Genomic DNA, 17,709 nt, shown 5'->3' with positions numbered 1-17,709 from the left:
CAGAAAACTTAGAATTCTGTAACTTTGCAGAATTTCAAATTTTCAACACCAACTTTGAATGATCATAACTTCTTCCACAAAATTCCAATTTTGGCAAACTTTATATCAATTTAAATGGTTTTCAAAGATCTTTAATTCTAAGCAAATTTCAACCAATTTTTAAAATCGAGGCAAAAGTTATGATCGGACAAAGTTCACCAAAATTCAACTTTTTCCCAAAATCGCAATTTTTACAATTCCTTTATAAACATAACCAAAACCAAACCAAACCATTCCAAGCTCCACTTTTCATCAAAATCAACCCTCTATATCATACTACCCCAAAATTACCACATTTTTCCTTCACCTTTCCTCATCCAAACATCAACATTAACATATCTCATATATCAAACTTCATTAACAATTTTCCAACTACATTACCAATCGATCAACACCAATATCACATTTATCAACATAATCCACTACTTAACTTCACAAGCCATTCATCCTCATTATATCACTATTAATCATCAATATCAACTCAAAAATCATCATTTCATCAAATACCATCATACAATAACATCCAACAACTCATCAACCATTCAAATCCAATCCTATCCTATGGGTCACTAGTCTAAGTGTCCATGAATATTATATACTACATAGAGGAAACCAAAACCATACCTTGGCCCATTCCCAATATGAACCAAATGAGCTTTCAAGCACAATCAAACCACCAATGTAGCTCCAACAAGCATCAAACTCACAATAATCAAGCTATATACATATGAATCACCACAAAATCAACCTAGGGCTCAACATAAATCAAAAGTTCACAAGAGTTTAAAGCCTCTTATGTTTTCCGCAGATTTGGATGTCAAAACCCAAAGCTAAGTAAGGATTAAAGTGAACCTAAACACCAAGAATCACAAAAACTCACTTAATCTCAAGCCCTAAATACCCGAAATTTTGAACAGAAGAACTGGAAGAATTTCAAGCTTACCTCTAGAGTTTATTGGATGAATTTTGTAGAGCTTTTCACAAAGAACGCGTAGCCACTAATGGCACGTGAATCGAAGCTCTATAGCTCAAGATATGAGCTTGGGAAGATTGAGGTGAATAGGATTTTCTTCTTCCTCTCCTCCCTTTCTCAATTTCTAAAGTGTGTGTGTGTTTATGAGGTTAGGGTTCACTAAATGAACCTTTATATATGTTGAACTTGGACCCAACTTGGGCCCGGTTCAACCCGTTAGCGTTTTAAGTCCGTTTGACCCAACATCGGGCCAAACTTTTAAAATTAACGCCCGATTTTTCATTCTACTATTTTTCTAAGGTTTTTTACTATCTCTACTTTTTCACGCGCAGCACTGGGCAAACTTGAACCAGTTCAATCGGTTCAATTTCTGGTTCGCGATTTTTCACGATTTTTCGCAGAAAATACATTTTCTGACTCGGAAAGACCCTCTGAGTCCAAAAATGATGTTTAAAACCTCAAATTATCACTCTAACATTTCAGACTCAAATAATTAATTGAACTTAGCAATATGTTGATAAATAACGTTCTTAGATATTTTTAAGAGAGTATATTTAGTAAAAATTATTCTACCCTTCAGTTTTATCAAAATATCTATTCATATCTATCCTTATTCTTTTATAAAAACCTTAATATCCCAAATTTCTCAATTTACTACCCTAAATCCCTAAACTACGTTCAGAAAGGGAAAAAGAGAGAAAGGGGAAACAGAGAGGGAGCAGAGGAAAAACGAAAACAGAAAAGGGGAAGGAGGGACCGAGAGTGGAGAAGAGAACGCGAGGGAGAAGGAAGATGCGCCGGTGGAGCCATGATCGCCGCACTTCGCCGCCAAAGCTTCCCTTACTGCCGTCGACACTGATTAGGGCAGAAGAGAAGAGGAAGAGTGACGAACAGGAAGAAGGGGGAAACACGTTGTTGCTGTTGATATTGGTTGAGGATGTTGCACGTAGCGGAGGAGTCTTCGCCGCTGCTGTCGTTAACTCACAAGGGGGAAGAGCCCATCCTTGTCGCTTCTGCTGCCGTTAAAGGGAAAAGGAAGTGAGAGTGGCGTTGAATGGAACGCGAGAAGGGAGAAGACCTGTGTTCTCTCCTTGTCGTCGATGCCAAAACCGGGACGGATTCACCGGTAACTCTGCTTTTTCCTTTCTAAATTTTGTCCCGCTTTTATTTTGTTCCGCTGTTCTGATTTCGTTGGTGTCCATACTGTCCTAACTGACCGAATTGATGCTGCTGCCGCTAGGACGACGCCCTGGTCTCTAATTCCTATTATTTTGAGTACCAAAGCTGTTGCTCCATTCCCGTCTTTCCTTTGGTACGATTGGTTCTATTCTAAAAACATTTTTCTGGTTTTTACTCCTTTGATAATATGTTCGGCTTTGTCCTTGCATTTGCTGCAGCCATTATTAATTTCCCCTCCAAAGTTGCTGTTGCTGCTACTAGAGTTGTGGTTGATGTTGTTATCCTCACGTTAGAACAGAGGGTTGCTGCATTTCCAATTTTGTGTAGTTAATGCGACATCGAGGTAGGGGGTTTAACTTAAATAATTTTAATTTAAGAATGCCTACAAGGTTTATTGAATAACTGCAAATAGATTTAAGAGCTGTGAGTAATTGATTGATTATGTGAAAATTGAATTGTGGTTGAGATTGTGATTTGGAATTGTTAGATTAATAATATTGATTGATTATGTGGATTGGAAATTGTTTGATGTCCAATTGTTGAAAATTTCTGAATTTGAATGGGTTATGTTGGATTTGTTGCTGTTGAGCTGTTATTTGATATATTGTAAAAGTTAATAAACTTGGTTGGTGGTTGATTTAGAATTGATTTTGAGGGATATTGAAGGGGTGGAGATTGAATACTAAATGATTTGCTGAAAATCAGATTCTCTTGAAATTAAATGGCAACTTTGAAAGTGATTTAGTAACTCTATAGTGACTGAAATGATAAGAATTTAAATGTTAAGTAAATTATATTAAGTGTAATTATGAAAATTCAATTTTGAAGGTTTTGTATCAACTAGAGAATTAGTTATGATTTTTCAAGGTTGAACTCTAAAATCTGATTTTCTGCATAATTTTAAACGAAGTCAGAAACTTTGAAAAGCTATAACTAATTACGTAATGATCGGAATTGTATGAGACCAAGTCTGGGCTAAACTTGGGAATAAAAGGAACTAAACTGGAAAATTTGAGACCTTTTTGTTAATATACAATTTATGGCAAATTTTTAAAGTTAGGTTGTTAAATCTGTACTGCAGCAGAAAAGTTCAGACAGGGCAGCAACTTGTTTGTCTTGCTGCGACTTCAACGAGTTGAGTTTTGAAGCAAAACCAATTTTGCTATAAAATTTGTTTAACTTTCTTTACTGCTTTAAAACTCCAAAATTTTAAGATTTGAGGATTGGGAGTTGTGAATTTTTGAATATTGGTTGTCAAAGCTGAAAAGAAACAGATTTCAGCAAGCTATGCATCGACTTCCAATGCTTGTAACTCTTAGAATTAAATAGCAATTGGGTTGCAACCAAGATACACTTGTTTCTGGATGAGTCAGGAGTTTTCAAACCAAAATTTAGCTTAATTGGAGTTTTGTAATAAGAGTTATTCAAATTGGAAAGTACTAAGCTTGTTGGTTTCTAAAATAGATTCTGACTTATTTTTACTTAACTTCCAGGTTATGTAATTTCGTCATTAAAAATGGTATTAACTCATAACTAATTGAGAAACAAACCTCGATGAGTGAATTTGAACTATATTAATTTTTAAAGCCATTGGATTTAACTTGGATTTTATATTGAATTTTGAATATCACATGCTGTTGCTATTTTTCTGGTTTTACACACTGCACAGCAGTCACGGTTTTTCCTTTATTCCCAAGGCTAGAGAAACCAGAAAATTATGATTTTTAGTTTGTTAGAAAGCTTATTTCAAGATGAATGCTTGGACATAAAGTTTACATAATTCCGAGTTTATTTGCTATATTAAAAACAGAAAAGAAGATAGAGTGTTGAGAATGTCTGAGTGAGAGTTATGAGTTCATAAAATTAAAGATGAACCTTAGTATTATATGGCTGATTCAATATTAAAATTTGTTTGATTTTGAATTGATTTGATATTGGAAAGGTTGAAAAGAGTTTGGTAAATTGTTTGGTTGGGACCTATAAGGGTGGCTAAGTCCTATTTTTAAAGGAGATTATGTCCAAATTTTTATAAAAGTATAAGGACATAATCAAAATCAATATTTAAGGCTTATTTAATGATAATAACTTCAACGATTCTTTTAAGAAAAGATTATTTGGTATAGGAGATTGTTGAAAAGGGTGTGGGTCTTGTCCCACTTGCGTATTTGCATTATGAAATAAAAAGGAAAGAGTAAAGTACTTATTGTATGATTATCTGTTGCTTGAGGCAACCCAAGAGATATTTGTTTATTTATTTGTTGCTTGAGGCAACCCAAGAGATATTGTTTGCTTATTTGTTGCTTAATGCAACCCAAGAGATAATATTTATTTATCTGTTGCTTAAAGCAACCCAAGAGCTTCTGTAGGGAAACTAGGATACCTACAGCAATTTTCCATTCCCAAGAGTATATTTCCTGCGAGTAGAAAACAGAGGCTGTCTCAATAGAGCTGCAAATAATTATATGCGAATTTATTTGAACGGAAAATTGTATCCGGGAAATCGTGAACTCGTGACCGGATAAATGTCAGGAATGTAGGTGCTAACCGACACATGAGCTCATGGCCTGCACTAGGACTAGACATTCATCATATGCATTTATGTGACATTGTTTGGGTGTGTATATTGTAATTGGTTTGCCTAAGTGAATAATTCTGTTAACTGCTAATTGCTATACCTGATATAATTGCTCTTGATTGTGTTTGAACCTCATTACTTGTGTTTGTAACTGATTGGTTGGATTGTGGTGAATTGGGTGTTGGTTGAATTGCTTGGGCCTGAGGCCATGACTGGTTTGTGTTTGAGGTCTAGTTCTGTATAAAGTATCTGACTGGTTCAGCATAGACTTAATGAACCTATGCTTAGAGCAGGATGATCATTTATACTGCGTAGGTAACTTCTTTTATGTTATGGTATAGTAAAGTATGAAAAATCAAACTCTTACAACATAGACTTAATTGAACCTATGCTTGAGACAAGTTTTGGTCATTCATACAGTCTAGAAAAACTTTTAAGAGTTTTAAAAGAAAAATATGGATTTAGGATTTTGAGTAATTAACTAATGCTTTTAAAGAAGGTTAGTTTTCTTGTAAATGTCTCTGAATGAAATTAACTATTTGCGCTTTATTGTTTACTTTCACGGCATTCTCAACCTCTACTGAGAACATGTGGTTTGGTTCTCACCCACAAATTTTCCACCCTTTCAGTGACACAGGTTTGAAGATGCAATATGAAGCTGCGAGCGATTAGTGGGCTTTCTTTATGGTTTTCATTGCTTTCATAGAGTCCCCTCGCTCTTGTCCTTTGAGGTTTTATTTTAACAGAGGGGTAGGTGTTGTATTTGGGTTTATATGACTTCTTATGTATAAGGATTACTATTAATAATACTTATGTGATTGTTATTATTATTTGCAATGTTTATCCTTGATACATATCTTTAATGAATAAAAACAAAATTTTCTGGCATTTTCTTAAAACTGAAACGCTAAATCGATACAAAGGCTCAGTAATTAAGTAGTTAATATTAGAAAAGGTCACGTAACGTTCTTTCTAGTAGAAATACCCTGACTTAAGCAAGGTATTTTGCTGGAAGGGATGTTACATCTTACATTCTCCGCACCAAATAAGAAATTTTGCCCTCAAAATTTGAATTACCTAAGAAAAGCTCGGGATAATCCTTTCGCATCTCAGATTCCAATTCCCAAGTATGCTCTACAACTTCTGCTCGCTTCCAAGCAACTTTAACCAACTGAACTTTTCCTCGCAGCTTCTTTACACTGGTGTCGTCAATTCTAACCGATGTCACTTGAAAAGTCAAGTTTTTCCTCAACAAGACTGTCTCAGGCTCCAACACATGAGCCGCGTCCGACGTCGACTTATGGAGTTATGACACGTGTAAAATGTCATGTAGATTAGATAGGTGGGGTGGCAAAGCCACTTGATATGCCACTGGCCCAAAACGCCTTAGGATCTTAAATGGTCTTATATACATCAGATTCAACTTTTTGGTCTTGATTGCTCTTCCAATCCCAGTTGTGGGTGTAACTCGTAGAAACACATGCTCTCCCACTTCAAACTCCAACGGTTTTCTTCTCTGATCCGCATAACTCTTCTGTTGACTCTGAGTAGTCAAAATCATTTCTCGTATTTTCTTAATCTTCTCCGTAGTCTCTGCTACCACATTGGACCCAATACACTTGCTTTGCCCGATTCATACCAACAAAGTGGAGACTGACACTTCCGTCCATACAAAACCTCATACGGAGCCATCCCAATGCTCGCATGAAAGCTATTGTTATACGCAAACTCCACCAATGGCATGTAGCGGTCCCAACTTATGGGTTGATCCAAAACACACGCTCTCAGCATATCTTCCAACGTCTAAATAGTCCTTTCTAACTATCCGTCTGTTTGTGGATGATACGCCATACTAAGACATAGCTTCGTACCGAAAGCTCTTTGGAAAGCTCCCCAAAATCTTGAAGTGAATCGGAGATCACGGTCCGATACTATGCTCATCGGCACGCCATGCAACCTTACTATCTCCTTTATATACAACCTTGCTAACTCTTCCATAGAGCAGTTTACTCGAATAGCTAGAAAATGAGTAGATTTGGTTAAGCGATCCACGATCACCCAAATCTCATCAAATCCCGACCTAGTCATCGGTAAATCGATCACAAAATCCATTGCAATTCCTTCTCATTTCCACTAAGGAATTTCAAGTGGTTGAAGCATTCCCGATGGTTTCTAATGTTATATCTTCACCTTTTTCACACGTCAGGAACTTTGAGACATGTTCTGCCACATCCTTCTTCATACCAGGCCACCAGAACATAGTCTTCAGATCATGGTACATCTTACTACTTTCAAGGTGAATAGAAAATCCACTCTTGTGCGCTTCTCTCAATATATCATGCCACAATGTCCCCACATCCGGCACAATGACTCTACCCATGAATCTCCACAATCCGTCTTGATCCCATGATACCCTCCATTGCTTCCCTTCTTCGATAGCTGGCAATACTTTTGGTAACACGTCATCGTTCAGATGAACTTCAGGAGTTCAGATTTATAGTCACTTGAGATCTGTAACTGATTCAAGCAAGCTTTTTCAGCAACTTCATCCATATCCAGCTTAAGATCCCCAAACTTCTCCATCAGCTCCTCTTCCTTAATTCTCATCCAGGCTATTTGTTAAGGATTTTCGACTTCATGCATCTGCTACCACATTCGCCCTTCCAAGATTATAACTTAGTTCAAAATCATAATCCTTAACCAATTCCATCCAACTCCTCTGACGCATATTTAGCTCCTTCTAATCAAAGATGTACTTGAGACTCCTATGATCAGAAAAGATGTTAAACCTCACTCCATACAAATGGTGTCTCCAAATCTTCAATACAAACACAATTGCCGCTAATTCCAAGTCATGAGTTGGATAATTCACCTCATGCAGTCTTAGCTGACGCGATGCGTAAGCCACCACATTCCGGTGTTGTATCAGCACGTAACCCAAACCCTTCAAAGAAGTGTCACAGTACACTTCAAACGGTTCATACGATTCCGGCAAGATCAAAACAGGTACTGAAGTTAACCTCTGCTTCAAAGTTTGAAAACTCTCTTCACACTTCGACATCCAAACAAAAGGCACTTTTTTCTTGTCAACTTCGTCATTAGTAGCGCAATCCGGGAGAATCCTTCGATAAATCTCCGGTAATATCTTGCTAACCCCAAGAAGCTCCTAACTTCCGTAACCGTTGTCAGTCTTTCCCATTCCATCACCACTTCTACCTTAGAAAGATCCACCGCCATTCCTCCTCTACTCACCACGTGACCTAGAAACTTTACTTCCTCCTTCCAGAACTCGCATTTCGACAACTTAGCATATAATTTTTGCTCCTTTAGGATTTGCAACACAATCCTCAAATGCCCTTCATGTTCTTTCACCGTCTTGGAGTAAACTAAGATGTCGTCTATGAAAACCACAACGAACTTGTCTAGAAAGGGACGAAAGACTCTGTTCATATAATCCATGAAGACAGCAGGTGCATTAGTTAACCCAAATGACATCACCACAAACTCGTAGTGTCCATAACGTGTTCTAAACGCGGTCTTAGGGATGTCATCCTTCTTCACCCTTATCTGATGGTAACCGGCTCTAAAATCAATCTTGGAAAACACTCCAGCTCCTTGCAGTTGATCCATCAAGTCATCTATCCTTGGCAGCAAGTATTTATTCTTCACAGTCACTTTATTCAACTAACAGTAATCTACACATAGTCACATTCCTCCATCCTTCTTCTTCACCAGTAAAACTGGCGCTCCCCACGGTGATACACTCGGTCGAATGAACCTCTTGTTCAGAAGCTCTTCCAACTGAACCTTTAACTCAGCTAGCTCTTTTGGAGCCATCCTATATGGTGCAACCAACACTGGTCCGGCTCCCAACACCAATTCAATCGCAAACTCAATCTCTCTTTGAGGAGGGAACTCAGGAATATCTTTCGGAAATACCTTCGGAAAATCCCTAACTACCGGGATCTGATCTAAGCCTTGGGTATCACCCGAAGCATTAGCAATTAACAAGATGTAACATTGACACTCTTCCCCACTACAGTGCACCACAATAGAGTTCAGGTAATATCCAGCGATTATCACTGCTCCACTCTCTCCTTCCGACATAAATCGAATTGTCCGTTCAAAGCAATCCAACAAAACTCGATATTCAACAACCAATCAATCCCCAAAATCATCTCCAACCCAACCATAGGTAAACAGACCAAATCATGTACAAAATCTCTACCCTCAAGCTTGAAACTTACTTGTCTACAACTTGATCTAGTCATAACTGTCTAATGCGGAGTATGTACATGCAAATCAAAAGGTAACTCTGACACTTTCAAGCCTAACACCTCAACTTTAGCAAACGAAATAAACAAATGCGATTCTCCAGTATCATTGCAATTAAAGTATTATCACCAAATAAACAATTATCTCTCATCAACGGATCCGCCTTGGAAGCATCCTTGGCATTCACAGCAAAGACTCACCCCTGGTGCTGACTCTAACCCGTATTCGGGTTCTTCCCAAAAGTGCAATCCCTCGCGATATGACGAGGCAATCCACAGTTGAAGCACCCACTCTGACTTTCTCTTCCCTTGCCATGTTAAAACTGATCATGAGTGCTCTTCCAGAAACCTCCTTGACCTTGATGCGTATATCATCCTCTCTTAAAGCTTTGACACTCAGATGGTAATACTTGCCACGTCCTTTGCTACTGCTTCCTCCATGAGTGTCCTTGGATGTAGCCACTATCTTGGCATATTCTTCCACCACCCTTGCTTTGTTCACCAAGTCGGAGAAGACACGGATCTCCATAGGGGCCACAGCAGTCATAATGCTATCCTTCAAACCCCTCTGGTACTTAATGCACCTCCAGCGCTTGAAAGTCTCCGGGTCACCCTGACACACCCGAGAAACCTACAAAGCTCTTCGAACTTGTTGGTGTACTCTGTTACAGACATGGAACCTTGCTTCATCTGCATTAGCTCTATCTCCTTCGCTTCCCTTGCAGACTCAGGAAAGTACTTTTTGTAAAAGGCTGTTTGGAACACATCCCACGGAACATCAGCGTTCTGTAGCTATAGCAAGCGACACTCTGCTTGCCACCAAGACTAGGCCTCTCCCACAAGCTGATAAGCAGCAAACTCCACATACTGATTGTATGGAACATGCTGCACCTGTAAAGCACGCTCCATGGACTGGAACCAGTGGTCCGCTTCAGTAGGATTAGTTAATCCTCGGAATGTTTACGGATGAACCATAAGGAAGGTTGCCAAAGTCATTGGAATGCCTCCCATGTTATCTCTGTTTCCTTCAACGTTAGCATGAGCATTCCCTTCGCTGCTCACATTTTTGTTGCCATTCCTGTTTTCGTTGTCGTTCCCAGTCGGTTGACCTAACCTCTGCACAGCTTGCAGAGTCGCAGCAGCATTCGCCTCCATAGTGTTGGCCAGATTAACCATCATCGCCATGAATTCGGCATGGTTGTCCGCCGGTTGCTTGTTCCTACTCTCACATGAACGTGCTCGACCTCGTCCGTGAGTGGCCATTAGGGTTCCTGTCTTCACCAAACAATCGATATCAAGGTGATAAGTCTCAATATCAAAAGTCTAGTGCTTCAATTTATCCAAAATAGGCACTCAAAAACAAGCATGCTATATATATATATATATATATATATATATATATATATATATATATATATATATATATCTACCAGATAACCTAATAGCATCAAAGAAAAGACACACAGAGTATGCAATGAAGCAAAATCGGTACATCCCTCAGGCTCACAAGGACAAACAGTTCTGATACCACTAAATGTAACACCATAATTAACCAAAGCCTTACCTCGCGTCGTAAAGTAAAGGTTAATCAAAGGTTACGACAATTTTAAGCTTATTATACATATATTATATAGAAGGAATTGATGATATCTAGAAGCCCAAAGAAGAATATAGCTCAAAAATAGGATTTAAAAAGCGCAAAACGTACTAGCGAAGCTACTAACTTAAAGCACATGAAACAGACATGATATAACAAAACATAGTAGTATAATATCATAAGAATCTAGCCACGGCTCACGGAGTTTAAGCCGGCTAGCCATATACAGACCATATGTGAAACCAGACAGTAAAACAACTTATACAATTTTTGTTCTCTCAAATACAAGCCTCTAGGCAAAACAAAACACAAAAGTGAGAGACTTATACATAATAAATCAAAAGACTCCAAAAGAATGTTCAGATCCTCCGCTCCTATCACCAATTAGACAACTCATCGAGGTGGGTTGCGACCTGCATCTGAAAAACACAACAGAAATATGGTATGAGAATCGAAGGTTCTTAGTATGGTAATAGTGCCAGTGATGTAGGATATAAGACCCCGGGACACCAAAGGCAATCCAAGACTCCATATCCATCACAAGAATTCAAGCTTAAAGCATTCTAAACCAAATAAGCACAATATGTAGAACCTTAACAAAACTTAAGCCGTAGCACCATAAAAGGGTAATCTATCTTAGGAAATTTCTACTCTAATCAAACACCGCTGTCCCACAGCCTTCAGTTTCATGGTGTGGGAACCCCCGAGATATATAGTGCTCGGATCACTGTCCAGGATTTTGCGCCTGCATGCTCTGATGATCCGAAGTGATGCGAGCGGGATCTATTGCCTCCGACCTCACATCTAAGCGCAAGCGGGACGAACCACCGCCCTTACGCCACTGCCGCTACCTTGATATGCGGGATCCAACCTCGGCCCCTGCCGGGCGCATAGCGTCTCATAATTTCAATGAAAAAGTGGTACAGTGGTTTTCAAAATATTTTTAGTACAAGATGGATCAATCACTTCATTCAGAGTCCTAGACTCTTTTCAACCACGGTTCAATCACATTTCAGTTCCTAGATATCGCATCTCATTCATCAACCATTCATCACAAGTCCTCAAACCTTCCTTAGTACAATAGAAACCTAGGACTCCATTTGCTAACTTTTTCCCAAATAATAGTATCTAAAACCCTTGAACCATTTCCCATGTTTGAGCACCCAAGAATATGCCCAAAAGTCTTAAAAATGTGTATAGAAGCTTACAACCTCATCGAGAAGGTGAAATAATTGAAAACAAAACAAAGTTTAAGAAACAGGGCGTGTGCGTCCGCACAGGGGTGTGCGTGCGCTCACCTAGGAAAATTTTTGAAAGTGTGCGTATGGACAGGGGTGTGAAAACCTTGAGCTGGTTGATGATCTTATTGAGCACATGGAGCTGATTTAATCTTTCTAACAAGTCACAATAGGTAAAATAAAGTTAGAATGCAAGGTTAGAGTGAGTGAAAAGCTAGGAATCAATTTTTGACCTCTCAAAACCGAAGGTTACATGTTGCAGAATTGTGCAGTTTCGGGCAGCACTTTGTGAACAAAACTGGGAGCAATCTAGCCACTCAAAATGAGTAAAATTATTTTTCTATGAAACCTTAAGATGTCTAGATTGTTGTCCTAAAATTTTAGAATTTTCCGATGTGTGGTTTGGGAGATATGATTTCTAGAGAAGTGAAAATGCTCTGGGATTTGAACTGGGTGAAAGATGTGTAAGTCTAGTTCAACCACACCAAAATTTAGGAGAATCCAACCAAAGATGGATTTTATATGATTTTTCTAAATTTGTTACTGCTTGTTGTTTTTCTAAAGTGTACTAAATCAGTAGCCGAATGAAGAGAAGGCTGAATGGATTATATATGTCACAGATGTTGGGCAGCAGCAACACTTTGATATGGTATTCAAGGTATCTCACAATTAATGACGTTCATGGTATCTTGTAGTTACTTGATCTTATTGTTATTACCAGAACCCTTTCTACTTGATCTTATTGTTATTCAAGGGGAAAACTCTTAAATATATTGATATGTTTTGTTCCCACCTGCACGTTGGATATTCCATAAAGATTGCTGAACATTCCTGTGATTTCCTCTTAAATATATTGATTCTTGTGAATCTCTACGTGTAATTAAGATTGTACTTTTGTTCTTCTGCTGAAGTATTGATTAATATAGAATAAGATTTGCTTTTGCTATTACTTTGTGTTGTGCATCTTATGTCGTTCGATTTATGCATTTATCTATATATTAAAGTGCTGATCAACTCTTGCCATTGCTGCTGAGAAAAGAAGGCCGCCAAGTCCAGAGACGCCAACTTCGAGGTGAAAGTCGCTTTCTAAACTGTCCTTTAGAAACATGATGGTAGGTGTTAATTTTCATGTCTTGCATGATTGATTTCTCTAATACTAGTTTAGTTTATTACTTATTCCTTCTATTTGTTTGCAGTTAGATACATTGATTTCTCTAAACTAGTTTGGTTTTTGTGTTTTCTTGATTCGGTTAAACAATGACAAATGGCACAGCATTTGGAGCTTCTCAAGACAATAAACTGAAATGCCTGTTATTAGTAGCTTATTATGTAATCAAATAATAAACTGACAAAAGGCAGAGGACTTTTAATTTCCACTAACAAACATTTGATTCAATTGCTTAATAACAAACTAAAACCAAGTCTAGTTTAAAACCATGTTAAATTTACTTAAGAAGAACTTGACAGTGAAGCTTATATTTCTTAGGTAGCAAATAAATGAATTCCATACGTACAATATTTCAATCTTAGTTTTAGGAAATAATTAATTTTAGTTCTTTGTTAATAATTTCTTGTTTTGGGATGTTATGCATCAGTGCTATTAGATGATACATCAACTTTTACCGGAGAAATGACAGCAGGTCCTAATGCTAATTCTATTAGAGGTTTTGAAGTCATAGATACCATAAAATCCCAAGTAGAGAGCTTGTGCCCTGGTGTTGTGTTTTTGTGCTGATATTCTTGCTGTTGCCGCTAGAGATTTTGTTGTTGCTGTAAGTATATATAACTTCAATTGATTTATGCATTTATCTATATGCTGAAAGTGCTGATCAACGTGCATTAAGTCACTGGTTACTTTGGCTTTCAATTCAGTTCACATACTTGCTTTCCTCTCTTCAGATTCTTGCCAAGTGCGAAGTTCCTTAGCCCTGGTGTTAGCGTCAAAGATTGCTAAAAAGGCTGGATGTTGTTTAGGAGTTAGATTAGATTTTTTTTAGTATAAAGTTGTTAATTCTTTTAAATGTTTATTTTGGAAGTTGAATTTAGTTTTTCTTAATTGTTTCATTCATATCTTATTATGTACATAATTCATATAAATCAATGGAAGATTAATTTTTTAGTATTTTATTTTATTTTAAAGATTAACTTATTAATATTTTTATTTTATTTTCTATTTTTTTTATTTGAAAAGGATTAGGCCACGCTTCGAAAGTGTAACGATAAGTTTTCATTTTTTGGCATGCTTTAAAAGCGTGGCTGTATATCTACTTTTAGGCACGCTTTAAAAACGTGACTGTATGTCTACTTTTAGGCACACTTTAAAAGCGTCGCTACAGGGTTATACATACCGCCACGCTTTTAAGCGTGCCAATAGATAAAAGCGTGGCAAAAAATAAAGCGTGCCAGTAGATCGAAAAAAGCGTGGCGATAGAGCTATTGGCACGCTCGCAGATGTGACCCTTTTAAAAGCGTGCCAATAGCTCAAAAAGCGTGGCGAAAAGCTATCGGTACGTTTTTTTGCCCTTTTTGGCACGTTTTAAAAGCGTAGCAAAAAGCTTATTTTCTTGTAGTGGTGCGCACATACTAGAAAACTCAGAATTCTGTAACTTTGTATAATTTCAAATTTTCAACACCAACTTTGAATGATCATAACATCCTCCAAAAAATTTCAAATTTGGCAAACTTTATATCAATTTAAAGGGTTTTCAAAGATCTTTAATTCTAAGCAAATTCCAACCATATTTGAAATTTGAGGCAAAAGTTATTATCAGACAAAGTTCACCAAAATTCAACTTTTTTCCAAAATCACGATTTCTACAATTCCTTTATGAATATAACCAAAACCAAACCAAACCACTCCAAGCTCCACTTTTCATCAAAATCAACCCTCTATATCATACTACACCAAAATTACCACATTTTCCTTCACCCTTCCTCATCCACACATCAACATCAACATATCTCATATATCAAACTTCATTAACAATTTTCCAACTACATTACTAATCGATCAACACCCATATCACATTTATCAACATAATCCACTACTCAACTTCACAAGTCATTCATCCTCATCATATCACTATTAATCATCAATATCAACTTAAAAATCATCATTTCATCAAATACCATCATACAATAACATCCAGCAACTCATCAACCATTCAAATCCAATCCTATCCTATGGGTCACTAGCCTAAGTGTCCATGAATATTATATGTACATAGAGAAAATCGAAATCATACCTTGGCTGATTCCCAATATGAACCAAATAAACTTTCAACCACAATCCAACCACCAATGTAGCTCCAACAAGCATCAAACTGACAATAATCAAGCTATATACATATGAATCACCACAAAATCAACCTAGGGCTCAACATAAATCAAAAGTTCACAAGAGTTCAAAGCTTCTTACTTTTTCACATATTTGGATTTCAAAACCCAAAGCTAAGCAAGGATTAAAGTGAACCTAAACACCAAGAATCACAAAAACTCACTTAATCCCAAGTCCTAGATACCCGAAATTTTGAAGAGAAGAACTGGGAGGATTTTGAGCTTACCTCTAGAGTTTCTTGGATGGATTTTGTAGAGCCCTTCACAAGGAACGCATAACCGCTGACGGCACGCAAATCGGAACTCTATAGCTCAAGATATGAGCTTGGGAAGATTGAGGTGAATAGGGTTTCCTTCTTCTTCTCCTCCCTTTCTCAATTTCTGAAGTGTGTGTGTTTATAAGGTTAGGGTTCATTAAGTGAACCTTTATATATGTTAGACTTGGGCCCGGTTCAACCCGTTAGCATTTTAAGTCCGTTTGGCCCAACTTCGAGCCAAACCTTTAAAATTAACGCCCAGTTTTCCATTTCTACTGTTTTTCTAAGGTTTTTGACTGTCTCTACTTTTTTCTCGCGCAGCACCGGGTAGAGTTGAACCGGTTCAATTGTCAGTTTGCGGTTTTTCACAGTTTTTCATAGAAAACACATTTTCTAACTCGAAAAGACCCTCTGATTCTAAAAATAATGTTTAAAACCTAAAATTCTCACTCTAACCTTTCGGACTCAAATTTAGCGATTTAACCACTTAATTAACCAGTTTGATTAATTGCGGTTCTTACACATTCCTGAAGTGCTGAAGGCTAGTTTGAGAGGCTATATTAAGAGTATGTCAACACATATGAAGAAAGCCAACTTAGAATAGGAAAACACACATTAGGAGTTGGAGTAGTATAGATTAGGAAATTCTCTCTTAGGTTTAATTAGGGTTTGTAGCATTTTATACTTCAAGTTTGATTTTAGATTCTAGCAATTTTCATTGTAAGTATTTCTTTAATTGTCTCTTTTAATTACTACACTTGTTCTACACTTTCTTATATTTTCATTTCTCTTGCCAATTTATATAGTTTTGCAATTTTAGATTCCTAGTTGTTGAATTTGATGTTTGATGGCTTTTATATGTTTGTTTGAGTTGCTTTTATTGATTTTGATCATTTATGGTTCATAGCTTTCTTCAATTTACCAACTTTGCCATGTTTTATGTTTATGCCCACTATGTGTTTGATGAAATACCAATTTTGATTATGGGGTAAATTCCACCCCTTGGCTTGGGGAAAATGAGTATATGAATTACTAGAGCCGTAATGTCCAACATTTAGTAATAATTCTTGGGTTGTTAGTTGTTATTGTTTCCACTAACGCTAGCTTTTTACCAATTAATTTGGTAAGTTAACTAGGATTTGTGGATTAATAACAATTATTCCCACTTGACTTATCTTTCGATGTTAAGGGTTGACTTAGTGAGATTAATCCATCATAATTATCATAGTTGTGGTTATGGTAAGGAAGGGATTCCATAACTCATCCTAAGTCAAGGTTTCATTTATATTTTGAATTACATTTTCAGCATTTTATAGTCTTACTTGTCGATATTACATACTTAGTTCCCTTATTCCTTTATTACTTCATTAATTACAATTTTGGCTTGTTCTTTTATCTTTTTATTATTTGCTTCCTTATTGTTAACAACATCCTTTGCTTTCTCACAACCAAAATTGTATGCACTTGTTGTCACTAGTTCCTAGGGAGAACAACCCGAGAGTCTAAATAATCTCAGTTAATATTTGCTTTGATTTGTGACATCTTTAGGATTATAATTTGATTGATGATCAATGGTTGGGTTTGGACTATACTTGCAACGTCAATCCTATCTTTAGTGTGAAAATTCAAGCCTATGCTTTTGGTCGTTGTCACTTATATATTCTAAATCTGCCTTATTATTTTATGATGAGGTGACTATCAGATATGTATCCAATTCTCATCACAAAATTTTCGAGAATTAATCATGTGAAGAATCGGAGTGATACATACTACCCTCCTTACAAAAAGTTTCATCCCCAAAACTTTGGGTATACCTAAAGATTCATCTCCAAGGATCATATCTCAACTATCGTTCTTACCCTATGAACACTCCTACTACATGAAGCGGATCAATCCTAAAAGTATCCTTGGGTGATGATGCTACAATTAACCTTCCTTGCATGCTTTCCTTCTGTGTCGTCTGCTATCTATTCCTTCTCTAATATTGTGGTCATACTAAGTGGTCTTGAAATTTGCTGATTTCATTTTTCTTACACAAGGCCTTGAGGTTTCTTCTTCATGGAATTAAGTATACTTTGTATTCCTGTGGTTGATTGCTTAATGATTGATTTGAAACATTCATCTCCTTCGTATATTCTTCAACCTATTATTTCTTCTTCCTAACTTAACGACATACTGAATGATCCTTCTGCCGATTTCCAACACGATTTGACTGCATATTGAAGCCTTGTAGTTGTCAGG

The 17,709-nt window shown here is 37.1% G+C and overlaps 1 long non-coding RNA gene across 1 annotated transcript; it reads left to right on the top strand.

Moving 5' to 3' along the window:
• The first annotated feature begins 1,668 nt into the window (after positions 1-1,668).
• Positions 1,669-5,616, top strand: LOC112796792 (uncharacterized). The gene is made up of 4 exons (XR_003199393.3): positions 1,669-2,138; positions 2,253-2,324; positions 2,410-2,534; positions 5,396-5,616. It is a non-coding gene; the product is annotated as an uncharacterized lncRNA (long non-coding RNA).
• The last annotated feature ends 12,093 nt before the right edge of the window (positions 5,617-17,709 follow it).

Source organism: Arachis hypogaea, chromosome 4 (assembly GCF_003086295.3).
Source record: "Arachis hypogaea cultivar Tifrunner chromosome 4, arahy.Tifrunner.gnm2.J5K5, whole genome shotgun sequence".
NCBI classification, from domain to species: Eukaryota; Viridiplantae; Streptophyta; class Magnoliopsida; order Fabales; family Fabaceae; genus Arachis; species Arachis hypogaea.
This window is presented reverse-complemented; position numbering and strand designations above follow the sequence as displayed.